Below are 22406 nucleotides of genomic sequence, written 5' to 3' on the forward strand. Positions count from 1 at the left end.
AGTGTATTTCATTTTTTGAAAACTGTATTTTATTTATGCATCCTGATAATATACTGATGTAGTTTCCAAATGTAGATAACCTCCCACTACCTCAATGCCTCCAACAAATGATCCAGTATCCACACCAACTGCTCCAACACCTGATAAACAGCAACATGATCAGGAAAGCCATGTTCCTACTGATCATATCAAAGTATCAGATGATGTAAGTTTTCTCATACAAACTATATATACAATGCATATATTATATTCTGCATATAAGTTACTATTTAGTCAAATCTCAGTTGTTTCCATTATAGATTGTCAGTGGGAACGTCTTCAAAAAAGATGAAGTTGTGGATGCCCCTATTTTTGACAAGACTCCAAAATCTAATGTTTGATTTCCGTATATCACAATTATTATTATTTCATTTACAATGTATGCAAGTAACATTAATATGTATGCTTGCTTTATTTTTTTTAAATCCCCAGGCTCCCACAACAGACAAGCCTGCTGCTCCTAAGTTAACACCAGATATAAATAGTGTAAGTATTTACACCTTCATCATATTATGCTAATATTAATTATACCCTATGTTTCATTACGTTTATATTAATAAATTTATTGGTTACAGGAAGGACAAAAATCTGTTACACATGATACTCCTGTATCTGGTGCACCTCTGTTCGATAAAACCCCACTGACAGATGTAAGACATGGTGTCATTTTCATTTTTTTCCTATTTATACACTAAGACATACATATTTATGCAACTGTTTACTAACATATATTCATAATTAGGCCACTACTGACCTGGTTGCAAAGGATAGTTCCTGTAGAGCTGCAGTCGCTGAACATCCCCACGTGTCACGTGAAGACTGTGCTCGCAACCTGCTTAAGTTCATTTTGTCAGGACAACTAGATCCGAGCATGTATGTATTATTTATTCAAATTCCAATTAAGTATAATTTGAATAATTATAATCAAAGTTTTTTCCCCAGGTCTATCATTAATTTTGGAGGATTTGGAGGGTCTGTCCTTGATGTTGTCCAGTCGTTTGGTCCCAACAAATGTCTTGAGAATACTTTCATGCAGGGATTTATTGATTGTATTCGTCAGGATGATGTATTATACAATCCAGATTCTGTAATCAACACTCTAATACTGAATGTCAACGTTGGGGTAATTTTTTCTCCACAACTTTGTATCTTATTGCAACACTTACTGTATAAATATATAATACTAATCAATTTATTTTCTTTGTCCAGACCGTTTTGAATATCGAGGAGTTTGAACAACACAGTTCAAATCCACAGCCCTTCACAACATCACTTCTTAAAGAACATCTTGAACCGACCCTTCCTTCAGATGATGTTCTGAACCAGATTAAATTGGTGAGCTATAATCAGTTTCATTTGTACATATGTAAGAATGTTCTTTTGGTCACTAGTTTTATGTTGTATTAGTTTTAATTTTTCATATGCATAGTATAAATAATTCATAAATTTACATATATATTTAACAGATCCTGGTTCCTATGCTACGCCGAAGCCACTGGACCCTTTATGCAATCAATTTTGAACGTCGTCGAATAGACATCTTAGATTCAAATCCTTATGGTACATTGCTTGGAGGCACTACATGGAAACAAATCCATAATGATCAACTGATGATAAATGGAACGAAGATACCTTGGTCCAGATTAATAATGCGAAGAATTAGCATTGCCTTACATGAAGCTCGACCTGAGTCAAATGTACCAAAGTTTGGCAACTACAAGATTGGGCTCCTTCCCAATTGTCCAACAATGACACCAGGGTCAAATGATTGTGGTTTCTTTGTCGCAAACTTCCTCCGCTACTACGACTTTGATGATGGCGACTTATCAGAATTTTATACTCCGGTATGTCACTAAATTAGTCTTCTAATCTTGCATATATTACTCCTTCAGATTTTATTCTACCATTAATTTGATATTATGGCTATTTCAGGATGAACCATTGGACCAACGTGCCTTTGTTCTGCATTACCTTACATTTCATCGCAACAACATGGTTGCCCCCCTTCCTGCAGAACTGCTACCTTTCAAGTATTCTCCAAGGAGACGCCGCTGTTTGAAAGCCAAGACTTAGATAGCATAGCTGAACATGATTCCCTGTGGGATCCACAAAACTGTTTATGTTACTTGTTAAGTCACTTATGTCAGGCCTCTGATCATGCGTTTGATACTCCGTGTGCCACTTATGTTCAATGTGGCTATTGTCTATGCTACTTCGAATCAGTTTTTATTTGAAGTGTGTCAAACATAATTGTTACCAGAATGTCTATTTATGTTATCTGTTAACAAATTCTATGCTGTTTTCATCTCCAGTTTGTGAGTTGGTTAATCGTTTTGCTTCCAATGTTTGGCTTATTTGTATTATCATATTGTTTCAATATTCAAGTTTTATGCATACTATATACTTCCTTATTTTATATACAATAGGTTCATATTTTATACAATTTTCACGCTAATTATGCTAATTGTAACAAGTATTTATGCTATATCCTGTTTTTTGTATTTGAAGTGTGAAACCGACGTATGCACTCCCATTTGATTAGTATTGTTAAGTGTATACATTTTTATATACCTTTAACGTCCAGACCTTCCGATTGCTAAACGTTCAATGCCAATTTGTTGTACATATTCAGTTACATAATTTGTGTAATTGTCTATATTTACGCAACATTTTATAGTTTTATATCACCGCATTATATAACCCTTTCATGCAAACTATTGAATTTCCAACAAAATAAAACATAAGTAATTATGATATTACAAGTTTCTACTAAATCGACCACTCTTTAGTCACACTTCAAATTATTCCCCCAAATCCATATGCTCATCGGCTTCTTCATTTTCCACTTCCTCATCAATACGATGTTTTTTTGCAGTCGATGTTTCATTCCATTGTGGAGCAGTTGTTTTATTGTTTAGTCTTGATCCGGCTGGCCGTCCTCTCTTTCGATTAGATAGTTTTGCTAGCTTTTCCCTGTTCTCTTCCACAGATAGACATGTTCTACTGTTATGCCCATCTGCTATTCCACACAAATGGCATCTCCTATTCTTCTTTTTCTCTCCTTTCGCACCTAGTCTCATAATCCTATCTTCTGAATTTTTGATTGTCCGGCCTTTTGGTCTTGCACGATCCGGCATACTCAGATTTATAACATCCACATTAAAATTCAACCTCTGCATAATAATAGACGTTACTATTTAGTATACGCATATTTATATATATTTATACCAATCAGTAAAATCATTTATCAATGCTCACCTTTTTAGCTTCTGAGGATGCAGCAATATGTTCCATTTGTTCATGTGCTACGTGACACGGAGAACTTGTATCACCAACCTCATGTGAAATTCTCATGTTGTCCTCCTTTAGAGCCCAACCCAAATACATCAACATTTACATGCAGCATAAATATATATTTTCATTTTAGACAAATAAACAATATTATTTTTAATATGTACCTGGTTACCAGTTGTTATTATTGTTAACGCATGTTCACATCCAGTACTGGTGTTATGCGAATCCTACAAAATATTATTTGCTTATTACATTGATTTTATATATTCATTATGTACAATACTTTATGCAAGCTTATATATATATCTTTTACATACCTTATTATGACATGTAATTGTATTGTCATCTTCCACCCATCGCCAGCATTATTTTTATTCAACTCTTCTTCCTGGTACAAAATAACATGTTACTATGCATAATTTATGTTACAAATAGTATAACACTAAAACATCTGCAATATTATTACCTTGTCTTCCTCATTATCACTAACATCTGTTGACTCATTACATCCAATATCTGGCTCCAATCGGCTTAGAACGACATCGAGCTCATCCAACACATCCATCGCCTTATCGTACCCTGCTTTTGACATACACGCCTGGCGAACTACTTTCATTGTTTTTGTTAACAAGATTTTCTGTCTGTATGATTTAGTAACTCCATCCTTCCCCCTGAAGCTCTTATCAATTCTTTCAAACGGAACATCTTTTCTTGATGAGACAGTGTACCTTTGCAATATATACTTTGAAGGTATCTTTTCAACTTGAAGATGCATGAAGGCTCTTAAAAGATGAACACACAATAGACCTGAAAAACATGAAAACGAACCATTATTTCAAAAATATACATTAATTTGTACTACAATCATCAAAGTCTCTAGTATGCAATTTTTTTATGCTAACAAACATATTACGTACAAACCTGTATGTTCCCACTGTTTGCACTCGCATGTATACTCCCCAGCTCTATGTCTGCTGTTATCTTGAATTGATGTTGTCCCCACACAATTTTATTAGACCGTTTTGTATGCTGTACGATCCATTCATTATCACATCCGTCTGGGTCCTTTAATATTTTGTATGCAGTGGCGTATTTCATTGATTCCTCAAATCTATTCATAACAGCTCTGGTGTATGCTCTAGAGACTCTCACTTCGAACCTATATAATGTATCTGTTGTCCTTGGTGCCTATAACACATTATTATCATAATTAAACAAATTATTTACATAAATGTATGCAAACCGTTATTGCTAACAAGCATGACATACCTTGCTCACCAATGCCTCCTTTGATTCTTTCATTTTCCTGCTGTGCAACATTTTCATCATTTGTTTAGCGAACTCATGCAGTGGGGTGTTCGCATCTACATGTGATTGCTTCACTAATCTGTTCATGCTCTCACTTCATTGTGTAGATACCATTACCCCACAGAAGTCATTTTTAAAAAATGCAGGTATCCATTCTTTTCTTATTTCATATAATTTGCGTAGAGTCATATCTTCATGAAGATTGAACTCCTCTAGCATCATTTCCCAGGCACATTCAAACTCATGAGGAGTTAATGGATGATGTATAATAGACTGGAATGTTGTTTTAAAATCCTTAACAGCAAACCTGGCATATATCTCATTTAGGAATGGCATAAATCTGTTCTGTACATGCCATAAGCACAGTCTGTGAACTGTTTTTGGAAATACAGTTCTCAGAGCAATTGGCATTGCAGGATCTTGATCTGCAATTGTTCACAGATTATTCAGTTATTTTCACAATAAATTAATTCTCTGTTTTGCATAACAAAATTATATATCACATACCTGTAAGCATAACTCTTGGACCCTCGCATCCCATACATGTTTTGAATGAATTGAAAGCCCATTCAAAAGTATTTACAGTTTCATCTCCCAACAAAACAAATCCAAACACTGTACACTGCAGATGGCTGTTAGCTCCAACAAACATGCCCAGTGGTTTATCATATATATTTGTCTTGTGTGTTGTATCAAATGTCACAGCATCACCATAATCTGCGTATTCCCCCTGCATACTTTCGTGTGACCAAAAAATACTAACTATTTTCCCATCATCGTCTAGCTGGAAATCACAAAAAAATTGTGAATTCTGTTTCTTGCATTCTCTAAAGAAAGCCAAAAGTTTGGCTACATCATTTGAGCAATTTTCTCTTCTCCTGGCTGCCCTCCTACATTTGTTTCCACAAAAAATTATTACACACACATTTACTATAGTAATATTCATGGCTATTGATATATACACATGTAACAAAAAAAGTATTGCTTACATGTTTTTCAGATCTTGAGCAGTTACCGGTACGTTCTCTGGCCCATCATGCATTTCTGATATAAAATCAACTATGAAATGCTGCGGCACTCGGCTATCATGCATTGCATCCACAAAATTTATGAACTCAGCATCCCTAATTTTGTTGCAACGTAAATGTTGTTTCTCTGCTTCGTCAGTTATGAACTCATGGTTATGCTCCAAGTTTACCAGTTCAATTTTTGTAGCTACAACCATTTTGTTTTCATCATCATATATTTTTTTTAATTTTATTCCAGCTTTGCATTGCGTACGCCCCGATAATCTATTCCTCATCCTAGGTGTATCATTTGATTTTGCTGCACTTTTACCTTCACGTGAACAATTTATCCACTTATTGAATGTCTTCTCTCTGTATTTCTTCAGTGGAAATCCCACTTCATATGCATACCTTTTATAGAATTTATATGCATCATCAACATCCTTGAAAGTCATCCCTACCGTTGGCACTATAGTTGGATCAATGTTTGTTGCCTGCTATTTCATTGTCATTGTTGTTTGTACCATGGAATATGTTCACAACAATATAATCAATCAATAATCAAATACAGAGATTGGACTTACATGTGAACGAAGTATCTGTGGCGTATCCATCTCCCTGGAGCTAATATTGGACATAGGAGGTCGAACCCTTTGTTCTCCTTCTTCCCCTATGCTCATCTCGGCGATCTCAGGACCCATTAGAGCAGGAGGTGGTGTCACCAGTGAGTTACCACCAACTCCTCCCTCTGTCTCTGGATCAAGACGAACGCCATCTCCTTCCATCGCCGGCGACCCTCCAGAGCCGGCCATCTCCAACTCCGATTAGTTATGCAGGCTTAGTGGTCTTTTTTTTTGAATGAAACTAAATCTCGGATACTATAAAAGTAACCGCATCCACGTTTACAGGGTCTCCCCATTATTTCCGAAACCGTCCCTAAATTATGGCGACGTCTTTGGCAAACTAAAATTCATAATATAAAATTTACGCACAATAACACAACGTTTTACGCCAATCGGTATATACTATTTATGCATCTATTATGCCGTTTCGGTTTTATGCCATATCTTTCACCCTCTTATGCTTCATTTAGTTTAACTTTCCGCAACATTACTTACCATGCAAGATCCGTAATTTACGCGCCCACGTATCCCAGTAATCACGTTTGCATGTGGCATCTAATCCCTTTAATTCCTCGCAATTCCCTTACCATTCAAACAACCGCGTCACGGCGCCGTCTCCCCTGCATGCCGCCTCTCAGCCCGACGTTAAAACACAGGCGCTCCTGTTCCATCGACCAGACCTCGGGAACCGACCTGGGCTTCCTTTAATATCCGAAGCCCAGGGCTCCCGTTATACCTGCCCTATATATATATATATGGTATGATGGTGTTCGCGATGGTGAAGTAGTTGTGTCGTGTGAAGCTTAGGGTTGAAATATAAGTCATACAAGGGAATGTTGTGGTGGATGCATATGTCGAATAGGTTTAAATTAGTTCTTTGTTGTGGAGTGAGGAGAATTAGTAGCGTGAAGAATTGAATTAGTATTCCAAACGATTATCCGATAAGGTTGTCCTCGTTGATTTTGTAGAGTATTTTGGTAGTCAAACCTTTGATGTTTGATTAATTGTTGACATGTAAAATAGAAATAGTGTTTAATCGGCTAGTGGGCATTATATTAGTGTTGTTGTTGTGCTAATTCAGTTTTTATGGTACATCGATGCTTAGCCTTATTAATTGTATCATGTGGTAAATCCTAGATTTGGAATATAGGTATAAATGATGTGAAGAATATGTTAATAGAATTGTAGGCATGGTGTGATTCAATTAAAAATACTCTACCTGCTAAGTCATAAAATAATGTGATATCGATATCTAGTATTTTCGTACTAGATTTGCGATGTCTTGCTATAGGTGTTTAATTCGCTATCACTTAGCACTATTTAGGTTTGTGATATTCCTGTCTATATGCACTCATGTGCATAATGCATATAATTTAGGTACGATAATTAATCACATGATGCGGAGGAAAAGAGCCAAGTTGACTCCAAAATGGTGCAAGGAGTGGTCTCCTTCGCACGACGATGTCGTCAGTCGGACCAACCTGAAGATGGATAATCTTAACAAATGCCAAGACAAAGGATGGTCGCCAAGTGGTCGCCACTTAACAAACACTAACCTAGTGTTTATTCCAGGCAAGCCCCGGTGCATTTGCAACCTCCTTGCTATTTTAAAATCTTTATCACCTTGTTTGATGCATTAGGTGATAGGATGAAGCGCCCCGATCCTTTGGGACTCAAATGTGATACAATTACTAGTCCCAGGAGGCTAGTAACCACATTCCTTACTTCAAATAGTACAGAGTTCGAATAAATGTAATTACAATACCAGAGTACAAGCTCGAGAGAGCCAGAAATACAAAGCGCAGTAGAAGATAAACTAGCCCAAGCCACAGACAGAACTGGGTGCAGACACAGCCTCCTCAATCAAGCATCGCAGAAAAGAAGTCTTCAGCTGCTGAAAAACATAAATAAATCTAGGTGAATACACTAGGTATTCCGCAAGCCCACCCTGCTTCCGTAAAGAGAAAGGGACCTATATCATACATGCTTTATATGGTGGAGTTGAAGTCACTCTTTTTTTCTCAGAGAAAGGTAGTACTTTTTAGGGTTTTTCCCGAAGAAATAGAAATAACACATTGCTCAACCACCACTGAGCTTCCCGCTCCCGTGGCATCATTTTCTTTTCCGAAGACACAATCACACATTTACCTGTTCACGGAGGTTGTAAAACACTAATTGTCATACCACACCAGACTCGTCCATTCCAGTGGACACGGACTATTCGAATAGGTTTGAACTCTGCGCAGAGGGGTACACTTTACCCACTAGTCCGGCTCTGCGATATCATGGCTAATGAGATCCGAATCTGAATTTCTTTCCTTCCTCGCACGTCCTCACCTTAACGGTTATACTGGAAGGAGTCAGGCCACCGCCATGTCCAAACCAGACAAAATATTCCCCCTCCTTATCCTCCCGGTGCTCCCCAGCCTTCATAACCCTGGGGTTGGACCGCACGAGATCAGATCGAGTGACTGCCACACAGCCTCAAGTGGTTGTACTTTTCATGAGTACAGGTAATGAAGGATGACAAACCGGTCCTTATATTAGGGGACAATCCTTCTGCTCACACCTAAACCAGCTGAGCCATCACCTTAGGTCCTCCCCTAAACCAGGGAGTCCCTGATCATCCCACTCACAGGTGATGAGGGTGAATACCCTTCATCGCACACTTTTTGAAAACATCGTTTGGTCAGAACCACTGCCTCTTTTTTTCCCATCCCATATTTTGTGCTCAAAAGATGTTTGTTAATGCGGGCTATCTCTCTGCTCACAATGCAATTATTCCCTCCCTTAATCCCGACTTAGGTAGTGGTAGAGAGAATAGGTAAATTACGCATCAAGGGAAGGATGGACTTGCCTTCGTCGAAGCTTTCCTGGCACAAAAGGTTTATCTCAGAGGGGTCGGGTTCCTACCCTTCTTCCGGAGCTACAAATTCCGGAGGATCGGATCCCTCTTCCGCTAACAAACACAGATAAGGAACAATACATCAATCATGGTGACTTGGTGGTGTGCCAATTATTATACATTATTATTTTTGTGCCCTATAATTTATTTAAACTATTTTTGGTGCATAAAATATCAGCATATAAATATATATATGAAAATGGGAAAAAGAAATGGGAAAAGGAAAAAGAAAAGGAATTCTAAGCTAACTAGGCCGGGGGGATTTTGGCCCGATCGGGCGCGGGCGTGCGGCATCGCGGCCAATTGGGCCTAGACGGCCCACGAGGAGCGGTGATGGCGCGGCGGATGCCGTGGGCGAGGGCCCACGTGCTAGAGAGGGAAAGGGGAGATGGCGTCTGGGGGAGGAGGAGGGCGGTCCGCGGCGGGGGAGAGCCGGTCGCCAGTGAACCCGACGGCGGTTCCTCGCCGGTGGTCCGGTTCTGGGTGGACGGGGTGGTGGCAAAGCACGAGCGGGGGTAGGGGGTCACAGAGGTGGAGTCAATTTGACTGGTGGATGCCTGGGGAGGCCGGTCCACGACGGGTGGGGGGCGCTCGCGGCGGTGAAGTCGCCGGCGAGGCCACTGGGCACAATAGGCGACGAGAGGGTGTGTGCTAAGCTTGCGATAGAGAGGTGGAGCTCAAGAGCTAAAGCAATTTGATCATAAGCCCCTAGAGAGAGGAGAGGGGAGGGACGACGACACTGAGCTCGATTAGGCCCGAGGGAGGGAGGTGGAGTGGTTGAGTCCTGGTGTGGTGGAACAAGGGGCTCGGGGCGGTCCTTTTATAGGTGGCCGAGAAGGGGGAAGGGGTGGCGAGCACCAGTGAGCTCGCCATGACGGTAGTGACGACGCAAAATGGTGACGACACGGCTCGAGCAGGCGGGGGTGAAGGGACGGCTCGGGCAGAGTGAGCAGGGGCGCATGGTGCCAACCGAGCTGGTGAGCGCGTTAATGGCGAGGAGATGGGGCGAACGGTGGCCGGCGGTGAACGCGCTGGTGGCCTGGTCACGGGCGAGGGGGGAGAAGGGGCTGACAGGCGGGGTTGGGATGTCTGTGAGGGAGGTGGTCACGAGGGAGGGGAGCGCGGGCTGACGGGTGGGGTCGGGATGTCAGTGAGGGAGGGGAGGAGCGCGCAGGAGGTGGGCCACGTGGGCCACGAGGGAGGGGAGGAGCGCGCGGAGAGAGGTGGGCTGGATCCGGCCCAACCGAGGGGGGGAGGGATTTCCTTTTTTTTCTTTTTCTATTTCTATTTCTTTTTCTCTTTTTTTCTCCTTTTTCTTTTGAACATATATTTATCTATGTTTCTTGGGTGCCAAAAAAATATTCTATGTGAGGTGCTACTAACAACCATGGTGTATGCATATGATGAATGAGAAGTCTTATAAGGTGAGGGCCTTAAGAGATAATAAGAAGGGGGGTTTAGGAGTTTTAGGGTTTCTAACCTTGGGGTAAAAACTGGGATGTTACATAGAAGTTGTGTGCTAAACGGTTGATGCATTTCCTTCCTTGATTAAACAACCCTAATACCCGTTTTATGAAAATTTAGTGATGCTTAGCCATGCTTATTAATTTAGGATTGTTTTTAAAATATGATGTGTAACACAGGATATGGGAATTTATGAAATAAAGGACTTGTGATGATAAACCCATTGTGGCCATGATGGTTTCATCATTCAAGTAGGGTACCTCTCTCAGGTATCAAGCTTTGGGAAATAATATGTAATGTAGACCAGACGTTGAGCCGGAAAGTTCGCCCGTCTGTGTCGATTAAGGACCGTTCGATGTAGGCCTGTTGTGGTGGATACTTTGCAACTAGCCACATGCTTCGGTAAGCCTGAACCTGGCTATTCCATATGTGAAAAGACAATCGTGCACTGGGCGTGGGAGATGGTGGGAGTAGTGTGTACCCTCCTGGCTAGAGGCTGGACGGAGGAGTACTGTGCTCCCGAGTAGTGCAGACCGGTTCACGTTGTGGAGGATCTATGGGAACGGTTGACATATGCAAGGGTTAAGTGCTCATATGTCGTGTGGTTAGGGATCCCCAGCTGGGTATAATCGGTTTGAATCATCGTTGCTCCTCGGTCATGGAGACTCTACCCTCCGACCACTCATCGTAGTTTATAAGTAAAATAAGAATTTGGGTAAAAGAAAGCTAGACCAAGACAAGTGAATGCTCTAGATTAAGCAAATCTAGATTCAGGAAAAGTACTTAACTGGTGAAGTAAAATTTTGGCATGAGGATTCACTACTAGTAAGCTCTTCTGCAAATGAGTCTTTGAAATTTGATAAGCCTTACCTTGAATCCTTTTAAAACCAGCATACCCTTGAAAGTCTTTTCTTTAGTCGGGTAAGTCTTGCTGAGTACTTGTGTACTTAGGGTTTTATTCTCATTGTTGCTGCAGGTTACGAGTCACTTTGATTGTGATTGATGTTAAGTGCCGGTGGGCTCGGCCTTCTTATAAGTCTAAGTACTTCTTCTATACTTCTTATTGAGGATTGTCATTAAGCTAGCATATATTTCAAACTTATAAATAATTTATAAAATTTCAAAGTTTATTCTTTGAACCACTATTGTAACCACTCTAATAAATATAATGTAAATTTGTTGTAACTTGTAAAATTTGGTAATAAGATTTCCGCTGCAAATTGTTGGTGGGTGATTTGTGTTTACTTAATCCTACGGTCCTGGTTGTTTGTGGTTTATCCGGGGTCCTTGGGACACTCGGACGAATCCTGTTAAGTTATCTGGTGCACATGCATAGCCGTCTGAGGTCTTTGAGACAAGGGCAGGTGCATGTGGGCCTAATAACTTGGGAGGTTCTGCCACAGCCCCTGGCCCTGATGACTTCTTCGGTGGCATGACGAAGGTCAAAGCTTGCCGAAGGTGGTCAAGTGAGTTCACCGGAGGTGGGCGCCAATGTTGGTCCTTGTTCTCAAAAGCTACGAATCAAGAACAAGGCAACACAAATGTTATTGGTTAAAGACCTTCATCCTTCATAACATTATCTCCCTTAGGATATAATGATCTTCGGACGAAGGTCATGAAGGACATACCTTCTTCATTACAATATATCAAGATATAGACATGATCATATGAAACATAGAGAAAGCATGAGTAATCATTTCAGATCATTAGATTATTTATATTATCATCATATATCTTTGAACAAACATCAATGATATTAAATTAAATTTGTACCTTCAGCTTGATAGAAGGTAAGAATCCGAGAGTGACGTGCGAGTGATTACAAGTCAGCGTGAACAATATGGTGTCACTGTTCATCTATTTATAGGCACAGGATGCAGCCTAGGTAAAATTACATTCATGTCCCTGACATTTACTATTAGTCAAAAGGTAATCTGTCGAGGACTGAGAAGTCTTTTCCTTTTAAGTCGGTTTCATTCTCCATCATCGTCCTTGTGCTGAGCCGAAGCTTCTCCATCCACAGCTTTGGAGGTTGTCTAACCTTCTTCTAGATTACGCTTTTCATTCCATGCATGCCTTCGTCTTCAAGCCGAAGCTTCCTATGACAGTATACTATACTGGGAAACATGTTAGTGGTGTTTTTGAGGACCTTCGGAAGATGAAGGCCCTCAACAGCCGTGGTCCCACTCGTCAGCCGGGGCTACTGTAGTTCTTCTAAAGCGGCGGCTTGCGTCAACGGCATACCAGCCTTGGCCGAGATCTCCGCCGGGGCCAGCGGGCCATGAAAACCACTTGCCCCACCGTGGCTATAAGGGCGGACATCTTTGTTGCGCCCGTTGCCAAAACCTCTTCCGCAGCACCTAGTGCCCAACTGAATCCAGCCGTCGGCCCTGCGTATCAGCAGCACCACGCGACCGCAGCCATTGTACCACCTATTCAGTCCGAGAAGCTTCGGTTCAACTCGTTGTTGGTATTCCCAGGCTCGCTGCGCGGTATTGACGGCCGGTGACGCGCGAATTTGTCGACGGAGTTCAAGCACCACTGTTACCGCGCTCGCTGCCGTGGCTAGGGATTTCGGCACTTCGATTTAGGGTATTAACACTGCCCTTGCATTCGCTAACTCATTAAGATCGTGTTGATAGTCTCGGGTTCGCTTTTGGGGCGGCGAATCACCAGCTAGCACTCGCCGGTGGTCGGTCGCCGCGGAGAATAGCGCTGTCGCGTGGCCCTGTCTGGGGAGGTAGAAAATGGATTTAGCACCGTAGATTCGTTAGTGGATGGCGGTGATCAGTTCACCGCGTACCTTTTCGCGCGGTTGGATCTGTGCCTTTACAATGGGATCGGGCGATCAAGATCCGATCGTGCGCGCGATAAATCGTGGCCCTTGATCTCTGATCCAAGGAACTAGACAGCGTACCAGTTCGCTGAAGGCTAGAATTTAATTTGGACTGTCCGATCAGGATCCGTCGGTCCCTGGGGAACCCTAGCGCTCTGAACGTGTGAAATTTGCTTAAGAGCCCCTGTATTTTAGGGAATTAACCTGCGGTCCACATGAACTGCACGCTGAGTCTAGAAAAGTTTACACGATAGCCCCTGAGTTTCTATTTAATTGTGGGCGCAATCCAGTGAGTAGAGAAATAGAGTAAAATCAATATATAAAGGGATTTTGGTATTAAAATAATTCTAGAAACTCAATTAAATCATAGTAAATTCATTTTTATTCCTTTTTAGTCCATTCTAGTTCCTATAATTTTGTATTAATATTATCTATCAATTGGTAGCACTGTTTTTACATAAAATCCACATTAGAATTGATCACTCAATTAATTTTGTACCAAACACATAAATATTTCGGAAAATCATAACTTAAAATCCGTAACTCCAAATTTAGTGATTCTTGTTACTATGATCTCGTTTTAATGCATAGATTATTAATATATATTTTGTATACAAGTTCCGTGTGATGTTAATTTCTCCCTTGTACCATGCTTGTTTGTATTGTGGCGAGTAGAAGAGCCAGTGGTCGAGGATCCAGGTGTTCAGCAGGTAAAAGTTGCTGAGCGGGAGCTCATTGAAGGAAAGTTATGCCCTTGACCACTTTTATTACCCAATAATGTTCTTTATTATCACTTATTCATGCATAGGCTTAATTTTGATGGGACCCAATAGGTCACCCTAGTTTGGTTATCTTGTTACCTTGTTTACCCCTGAACTATTTGGGTAGTTTTTGCTATTGCTCTATATGGTTTTGGGATTTATATTACATTTTGTTTATGTTCCAATTATACTATTTGTTGAGGACTTGTTCTCAAATGCTACGAATTAAGAACAAGGCAACACAAAACACTAATGGTTATAGTCCTTCGTCCTTCAAAGCATTATTCCCTTTAGGATTTAATGATCTTCGAACGAAGGTAATGAAGGACATACCTTCATTATCTCAACAAGTATGAGAGAAGAAGCATGTAGAATATAGTAAACAACATGAATGATCATATAGCATTATTAATTCATGTTTTATTATATAATCATAAAAAAGTAAATACAATAATGTATTACAAAAGTACCTTTGCCTTGACAGAAGACAAGAAAGTACAAGCGTGGCACAAAAGTGAATGACAAGTCCCCGTGAACAGTACGGGGGTATTGTTCACCTATTTATAGGCACAGGACACAGCCTGTGAGAAATTACATTCATGCCCCTCACATTTACTAATGACTTAAGGTAATTCATCGAGGCCTAAATAGCCTTTTCCCCTTTAAGTCGGTTCCCGTTCCTATCATCATGCCGAAGCTCCCTTGTGCGTAACTTCAACGCTATATCAACCTTCGTATTGTTCGAGCTTCTCACATCGTGGTTCTGATCCGAGTCCGAAGGTACCCGTCCATGTAATGTCCGAAGGTACCTGTCCATGTATTACACTCCGAAAATATTGTTAAATCGCGTTTTTGAGGACCTTCGAAAGACGAAGGCCCCCAACAGTAGCCCCTCTCAATAATAATTTGTTAGAATAATGAACTCAGATTGCGAAATGGACGAAGGCCCTAAGCCGAAGGTCCGAAAAAACACCTTCCCTTTGCTAGAATAGCAACAGTCAATGACAAATGGGGCCCTGCAATTTGGAGCGCACTGGGCGTATAAATAGGAACTCACGCCGACTGCACTCGATACATTGCTTGTGCCATTTGCATTATTTTCTCAATTTTACCACCTTTGCTTACTAGCGCTCGACAGTTCTCAAACTTTTGAGCTTCGGACCGAGGGACACATTCTCATTGTTCCCGAAGAGAAGATGTCTGAAGAGAAGAAGACTGTTGTTGAAACAAAGCTTACTAAGGAAGAGAATGCTAGATTTGTTGAGTCAATAGCGAAAACAAATATAGAGAAGATGACTAGGGAAATACTGGAAGGCCTGTCTGAAGACACTGATGATAGCGACAGTTATGACGCAGAGAGTGGAGGCGAAGACTCCGAAGATCGGCCCTGGCGACCAAGTCATACAGTCTTCGGGAAATAGACTATCAAGCAGAGTCGTCTTGATAATATGAGAGGAAGGTATTTTCGAGATATGTCTATTGTGAGGGCTGACAATGGAGACAGGATTGTTCCTGTTCCCGAAGAAAATGAAGTCGTAATCTACCGAAGCTTCTTCAAAGCCGAACTTTGGTTCCCGTTGAGCAGATTTGTTGTTGAAGTTTTAAAGACATACCAGATTTTCCTTCACCAGATCACTCCTGAAGCAATTATTAGGATGGGGATCTTCGTCTGGGCTGTGAGAAGTCAAGGTCTAGAGCCAAGTGCTAGAAGTTTTTGCAGCATGCATGAGCTCTCGTATGAGACGAAGCCATGGGGTAAAGAACAATATCATAACAACTTTGGCTGCTACGACTTCGTTGCCCGCTCCGGCACCAGCTATCCAGTGCTAGTTTTTCGGAAGAGATGGCCCATAGCCTGGATGACAAAGTGGTTTTATGTAAAAAATGATTTGAAGGTGAGAGAAGATATTAAAGAGATCATCATGCACCCTATCTGGTCCCGCTTCGGCCTCCGCAAACCGAAGGTAGAGATTGATGAGGCAGCCGAAGCGTGCCAAAGGGCCTTTAGCACAGTATGCGCTTTTATCGGGACAAGGGATTTAGTTCAAGAACATGTAGCCTACAGGATATGGCCACTGATAGACAGCTGGGAAATGCCGAAGGAAACCATCACTAACCCTAGCGAAGGTGGTTTGGTTCGATTGAAATATACCTTCAGGTTTGGAGACCAATTTACCGAACCAGAAGATGACTGGCTGAAATGTGTTGAAAATACTAGTGATGAACTACTTGGAGCATATTCTAAGTCTGAAGATAATGCACTATATGCGGCCTTTGGAAGTCGAAAAAAGAAAAGGTTGAATAGAGTTTTTGATTCTATTGGATTTGTGTACCCTGACTATTGCTACCCACCACGAGGGCAGAAAAGAAAGGGTACAACTTCTGGAAAGACTGCCGCTTCGGCTGCTCCAAGCGAGCCTGTGCTGAAGAATAAAAAATTGAAGGTCCTTACCTACCGGCCGCAGTGCCTGAGTTTTGAGGGGGGACATCTTCAGCTACTGAGCCGAAGAAACCTGCCCCTCCCCCGCAGGAAATTGAAGGGTCGGCTTCGGTGCCGAAGGAACCTTTGACTGAACTTGTTGAAACTAAGGTTGTCAAGGATAAGACAAAAAGGTCGAAAACTGAAGAAGCGGTAAAAATGCTCGAAATTTTAAGCCCTTCAACAGAAACGACGGTGCTGAGGGCAGAAAAAAGTTCTGCCATAACCCCGAGAAAAAGGATGGTTAGTGTGCTAGATGTGCTAGAGACAATAAAAGCTTCAAGCTCTACTCCAGGGAAAGTTGCCAAGGCTTCGAAAGCGCAGATTGAAACCGAGACAAAGCTGACCAAAGCCGAAGCTACAATGAGCCGGGCCGACGCCGAAGCTGGGCCCTCAGAGCCTGCCAAGGAAAAATCCTTGGAAACTGGAGAAAAGGCAGTGGAGGAAGAAGCTATAGAACAGATTTTGCCTGAAAAAGCTGTCGCTCCTACTCCCGGAGCGCCTTCTGAAGACCTTGATTATGTTATTCGACACACTTCAGGAAAAAATTATCTGAAGAAGAAAATTTTGAAGCTAAACACTATGCCCGAGAACTGAAGTACCCGAAAGGGGCCTTAGTGTTTAATGGCACAGACGAAGATGACTTCTTATACTGCCTCCCAGACAACAAATAATTATCCGTCTGCCAGGAGATGGCCAGAAGTATGGGGTTTCCGAAGCTTGAAGCTGGCCTCTGCGCCATGATGAAGGACGATCTTGCGGATAGCCTTGCATATAACAGTCTGAAGGTACAAAAATTGTATATTTGAAAGTTTATGAATTTTGAGTTATTCTTTTGTTTTTATATTAACCCATTCATTCTTTTCATATAGGGTTTAATACTTAGCAACGCCTTGAGGGCTCAAAAGAATGCCAAAGACGAGAGTTGTACTATTGCCCTCAACAACCTTCGAACAGAGGTTATCAAGATGAGGAACGAAGCTTTGGAAAAAGACAAAATTCTACTTACATTGGTGGACAAGGTAAAAGGGAATGAAGCTAACTTCAAGGCTCAATCTGAAATCCAAAGGAATGAGATTGAAAACCTTCAAAAACAACTGGCCGAAGCTAAATTGAAATGCGCTATTGCCGAAGCTGACCGAGATGCCAGTGAGAACTGGAAAAATTATTTTGAAAAAACAGTTGCAGAGCTCCGCTCATCAAAAGAAAGATGTTTTGAAAAATCTGCGGAATGCGTGAAAAAGATAAAAACTAGCTTCGCCAACGTTGGCGCATATTCAAGCGAAGATAACTTCATACGGGGCGACCCCGAAGGTGTAATCGAGTGGATCAGCGGTGAGGCTGAAGCCTTTGAAGAGATTTTGAGTGGCTGTGGGGACGTCTGTGCCTTCTCTGGTGCAAGAGGAGTTGCAGCTATTTTGGAGAAAGCAGGGTGCGAACATGTTAAAACTTTGGCCCAGGCCGAAGCTGCCTTTTCCATTGATGATATAAAGGATCCCTCGGCCGAAGCAAACTCAATAGGTGGAAAAAATTTCACTGATATCTGGGAAAATGATGGCCGAGGGATGGCCCATGAAATAATAAAGAAAAACGAAAAAGATATTCATGACACTCGAGAGTCAATAAAAGCAGCTAAAAAGGTTGCGAAGCTTGAGAGACGAATAGGTATTACTTAATGGTTTTTAACTTTGTTTATTTTTGTGACTTCGAACTGATTTACGTTTTCTACCGCAGCTGAACTATCTCCTCCCCCAGAGCCCTTCGAGTCATTGGCCGACCCAGCGGCAAAGGAATCGACAGAAATTATTAACATGGCCGAAACTATTGTAGACGTAGTCGTTACCCAACTGCTGACCAAAGCTGCAGATAAAGTTTTGAAAGAAGAAGAGTAGCTATTGTAAAAATATTGCTAGAATATTAATGTAAAATTTGTTGGATTAAGCTTGTAATATTTGGTGCTCCTAGGTTTTGAATGTAATATATGAATGGTTCTGTAACTTATTTCTTTGTGATGCATGAAACTTTTATGTACATACCGTTTTTGAGCCTTCGGCGAAAAAACACCTTCCCTTCTTTTCATGCATCGTAAAGAAGAGCTTTTTATGCTTTGTAAAAAATCCTCCAATTGTCGCAAAAAACATCAATGCTTCGTCAACAATAGATTTTGTCCTCCACATCAGAGCTGATGAAGCTGTATTTTTTCTTTCAAAACTTACTTTGTGCCTTAGCACAATTTCACTTTTTCGAAGCATTCTTCGAAGATCAACATTGTATCCCCTTCTTGTGCTATTGATGCAATATGATGTATGATGTTATGTTATGCAAAATGATGTGATGATATTATGTTATGCAAAATGATATTTATGCCGAAGACACACGCTCATACCCTAATAGTGGAATACACAGTCTCTTTACGCTTATTTTTCGGCTTCACCGCTTATTTTTCGGTGTATCAGTGTTGACTTTTCGCTGTAAGTTCTACATTTCCTTAGGAACGTCTTTTGAATTTCTTCGCCTTCTATTTCGGTGGTATTCGCGTTGACTTTTCGCGCTTTGCCTTATATTTCGGCGGTATTTGGCTCTGTATTCCCTTTGGAACGACTTTTGAGCAGAAAACTTACACTGCGCTCCCTTAGGAACGACTTTTTGTAGCTTCGGCAAACTTACGTTGCGTCCCTTAGGAACGACTTTATGTAGCTTCGACGGGACTTATAGTGCAATTTTTAGTTCTGCATTCCATTAGGAACAACTTCTGAACTTCAACAACTTTTGAGCTCTGTGAGTCTGTGAAGAAGGCGTATTTCTTTTTAACAAGAACGAAGCTTCAATCAGGAAATTAAAAATGGCAAAAAAAGCTAAGTTTACATCGATTGTTCTTTATTAAAAAGAAAAAGAAAATGACAATGAATATAAAGGTGCTTCAGAAGTAGGATATCTTTCAATATATATGTTTTGACTCCGGCACAGTGCTGTTGACTGTGCGAGCTTCGGACTCCTCTCTGAAGTCCCGTTGCTGTTGGCTCCCTTCTGGCTGGTGACCTCGCGAATAGGCTTGTTGTGGAGGTGGCGGAGGTGGAAGCTGTGGCCAAGAGGCCTGCGGCTGGCTTGCCGAAGCAACAGAAGCTGCAGGATGATTACCCACATACTCTGGTATGTAAGGTAAATGATACGAAGCAGTGTGCATAACCTGTTTCGGCTGATTTCGCTGAGCTTCGGCCTCTGCTATTTCCTTTTGCTTCTGGATGGTGACGTGGCACATCCTTGTAGTATGGCCCTAGTCCTCACCACAGAATAAGCAATAAATCTTTCTAGGCTGATCCCCGAACCTTCCTCCGAAGCCCCTAGCGCCTCTACCTCTTGGAGCTGGTGGCCGGAAGAAGCTCTGTTGCTGTCCCGAAGACTGTGAAGTTTGTTGTGGCCTCTGCAGCTCTGGCGGAACCGCCCGAATTATTCCAGCTTAAGTGCCCAAGTCGCACCCTTAAGGGGAGCAACACACTTAAACAGGAATAACCCGTCAGTCCCTCGGATCTAGTCCGATAAAGCCACATACCAGGATCGAATACTACTAGCTCACACGAAGGTGAGACACAGAGAAATACAATAAAACATAATACCACAAATTTAATAAGTATCATTAGTGATTACATTATCGGAGTTTCAGAAATAATAATCATAAATTTTAATGCAGCGGAAATAACTAACGGAGAAAATCGAGTAACATGGCGAAGCCTAGCCACGCTACTCCTCCTGGTCCTCTCCTACGGAAGCAATAACCCACCTGACCGTCTATCCCGATGGCAGGGATGGAGGCCAAGTCACACCATCAACCAAGTCAAGGAGTACCTGCAAAAATTGTGCCACAAGCAAGGCTGAGTATACTAATACTCAGCTAGACTTACCCGGTGTGAGGAGTCTACCCCTCTACCTCTAGACATGCAGCTGTTTGGCTGAGGGGTTTGGTTTGCCAAAAGCACTAGCTGAGTCTAAAATCAAGTTTTAGCTTTTCAAGTTTGAGTATGATCCTGTTAAACTAGATGAGTACCTAGCTATTCATACATGGTATCAAACATTTTATCAATCAACATCTTTTGCCAGTCAACTCATTTCCACTTATTACTCAATGCAGTACAATGGATCAAGCAGTCTCATTAGCTGCGAGAAGCAGACGATTCGAATCGAGTTTTAACCTTGCAAGGTAAACCTAAACACACGACATGTCAGGGCACTCTGTCCCCACACATGTCAACCGTCCCCATCGATTCCCCGTTCGCGTCCAGGCCTCACCGCCTTGGCATACAATGCTCCACTGACCCCGGCCGCCGCCGTGCAGTGGCCACACTTGTACCCACCATATCTAGAATGGGAGGCCCAGTCTCAGGTCGCATGAGGGATAAAGTCCGTGCCCGGTTTCACTCAGGTACTAGGTTTACCGGTTACCATTTTTCTCGACATGTGTTTAGTACATTCAAACGCTTGACACAGGTATCCGCACGTTAATCCTTATTCCAATTTTGTCTCATAGACAACGCATCCCTATGAATCCGTGTCCACAGACCATCATCATTCCGTTATCAAAAATGGATACAACCAATTCCTGACCTCGCGCGAGTGCTAGAAAAATCACTCGACTTCTACCGAGATCCTAATTTAGCATAGCAGCTACTCGACCTAGCATACTAGTATCCATCTCAAAAGGAATCCTGAGTTCATGCAACTAGGGTTTCAACCAACTCCTACACTTAAGTGCACGGTACAAGCCTACAAACATTAAGTGTAGTAAAATATCATATATAACGGTTATGTATATAACCGGGGCTTGCCTTTAATTTAACACTTAGGTAGTGTTTGTTGGGGGAGATACTCGCTTGGCGAGCATCCACTGGTTAAGTCCATCCGTCCTTGGGTCGTCCACCGACTGCACCTTGCGGTTGGCACCACATCACTTGCACGATCATCCTCTCTCGGTCCTAAATGAGATGCAAGATGCATATGTATGAATATGATGAAAAATACCACAAGATATACAAAAACACAATAGCGAACTAACATTAATTTAGAAGACACCGTAAACCACCACACGTTAGCATTAGTTATCTACACATTATCGAGCATACGTAGTCGCTACCACTGGAAAGATGACGACCCTTACTTTACTTAACCAATACAAACATGACCACACAAGCATGAGCACAAGTGTTTACCACGTTCACTTTAATCATTCATTGGCTACTTATTATTAAACTAATTAAGTACACCTAAATTTGCTAGGACTTGTATATAGACAAACATAGTTAAAAAGGAGTAGTTACTTAATCGGGTTGTACAATTGTTCGCAATACTCTAATGCAAGCATACATCCAAGGGCACACAAGAAAGTGATAGTCTAATCACACTGCTTATTATACTAATCTATTGAGGTTGGTTATTTATTAATACTCAGATTAGCAGCACAATCATTAGAAATGGTAACATCTCATTAATTTTGTTTTTCGTCCGTATAGTGACACTTGCTAAATTGACGTTGATCGAAGCTAATTTCTTACTAGACGTCAACCATTTAATTTACTACTGCACTAGTTACTTGTATATCTCCAATTATATAATCTACTAATATAGGGATCATGAGATAACACTATCAATCATACTCAAGCAAGACAAGAGAGTAGAGCAATCAACCGCAATCAACAAGA

At 41.5% G+C, this 22406-nt stretch overlaps 1 long non-coding RNA gene across 1 annotated transcript; it reads left to right on the plus strand.

The window, feature by feature from the left end:
• Positions 1 to 824: 824 nt before the first annotated feature.
• On the plus strand, positions 825 to 1368 carry LOC109944542 (uncharacterized). Its single transcript, XR_002267617.1, has 3 exons — positions 825 to 912; positions 982 to 1162; positions 1249 to 1368. It is a non-coding gene; the product is annotated as an uncharacterized lncRNA (long non-coding RNA).
• Positions 1369 to 22406: the final 21038 nt, after the last annotated feature.

Source organism: Zea mays, chromosome 2 (assembly GCF_902167145.1).
Source record: "Zea mays cultivar B73 chromosome 2, Zm-B73-REFERENCE-NAM-5.0, whole genome shotgun sequence".
Lineage (NCBI taxonomy): Eukaryota > Viridiplantae > Streptophyta > Magnoliopsida > Poales > Poaceae > Zea > Zea mays.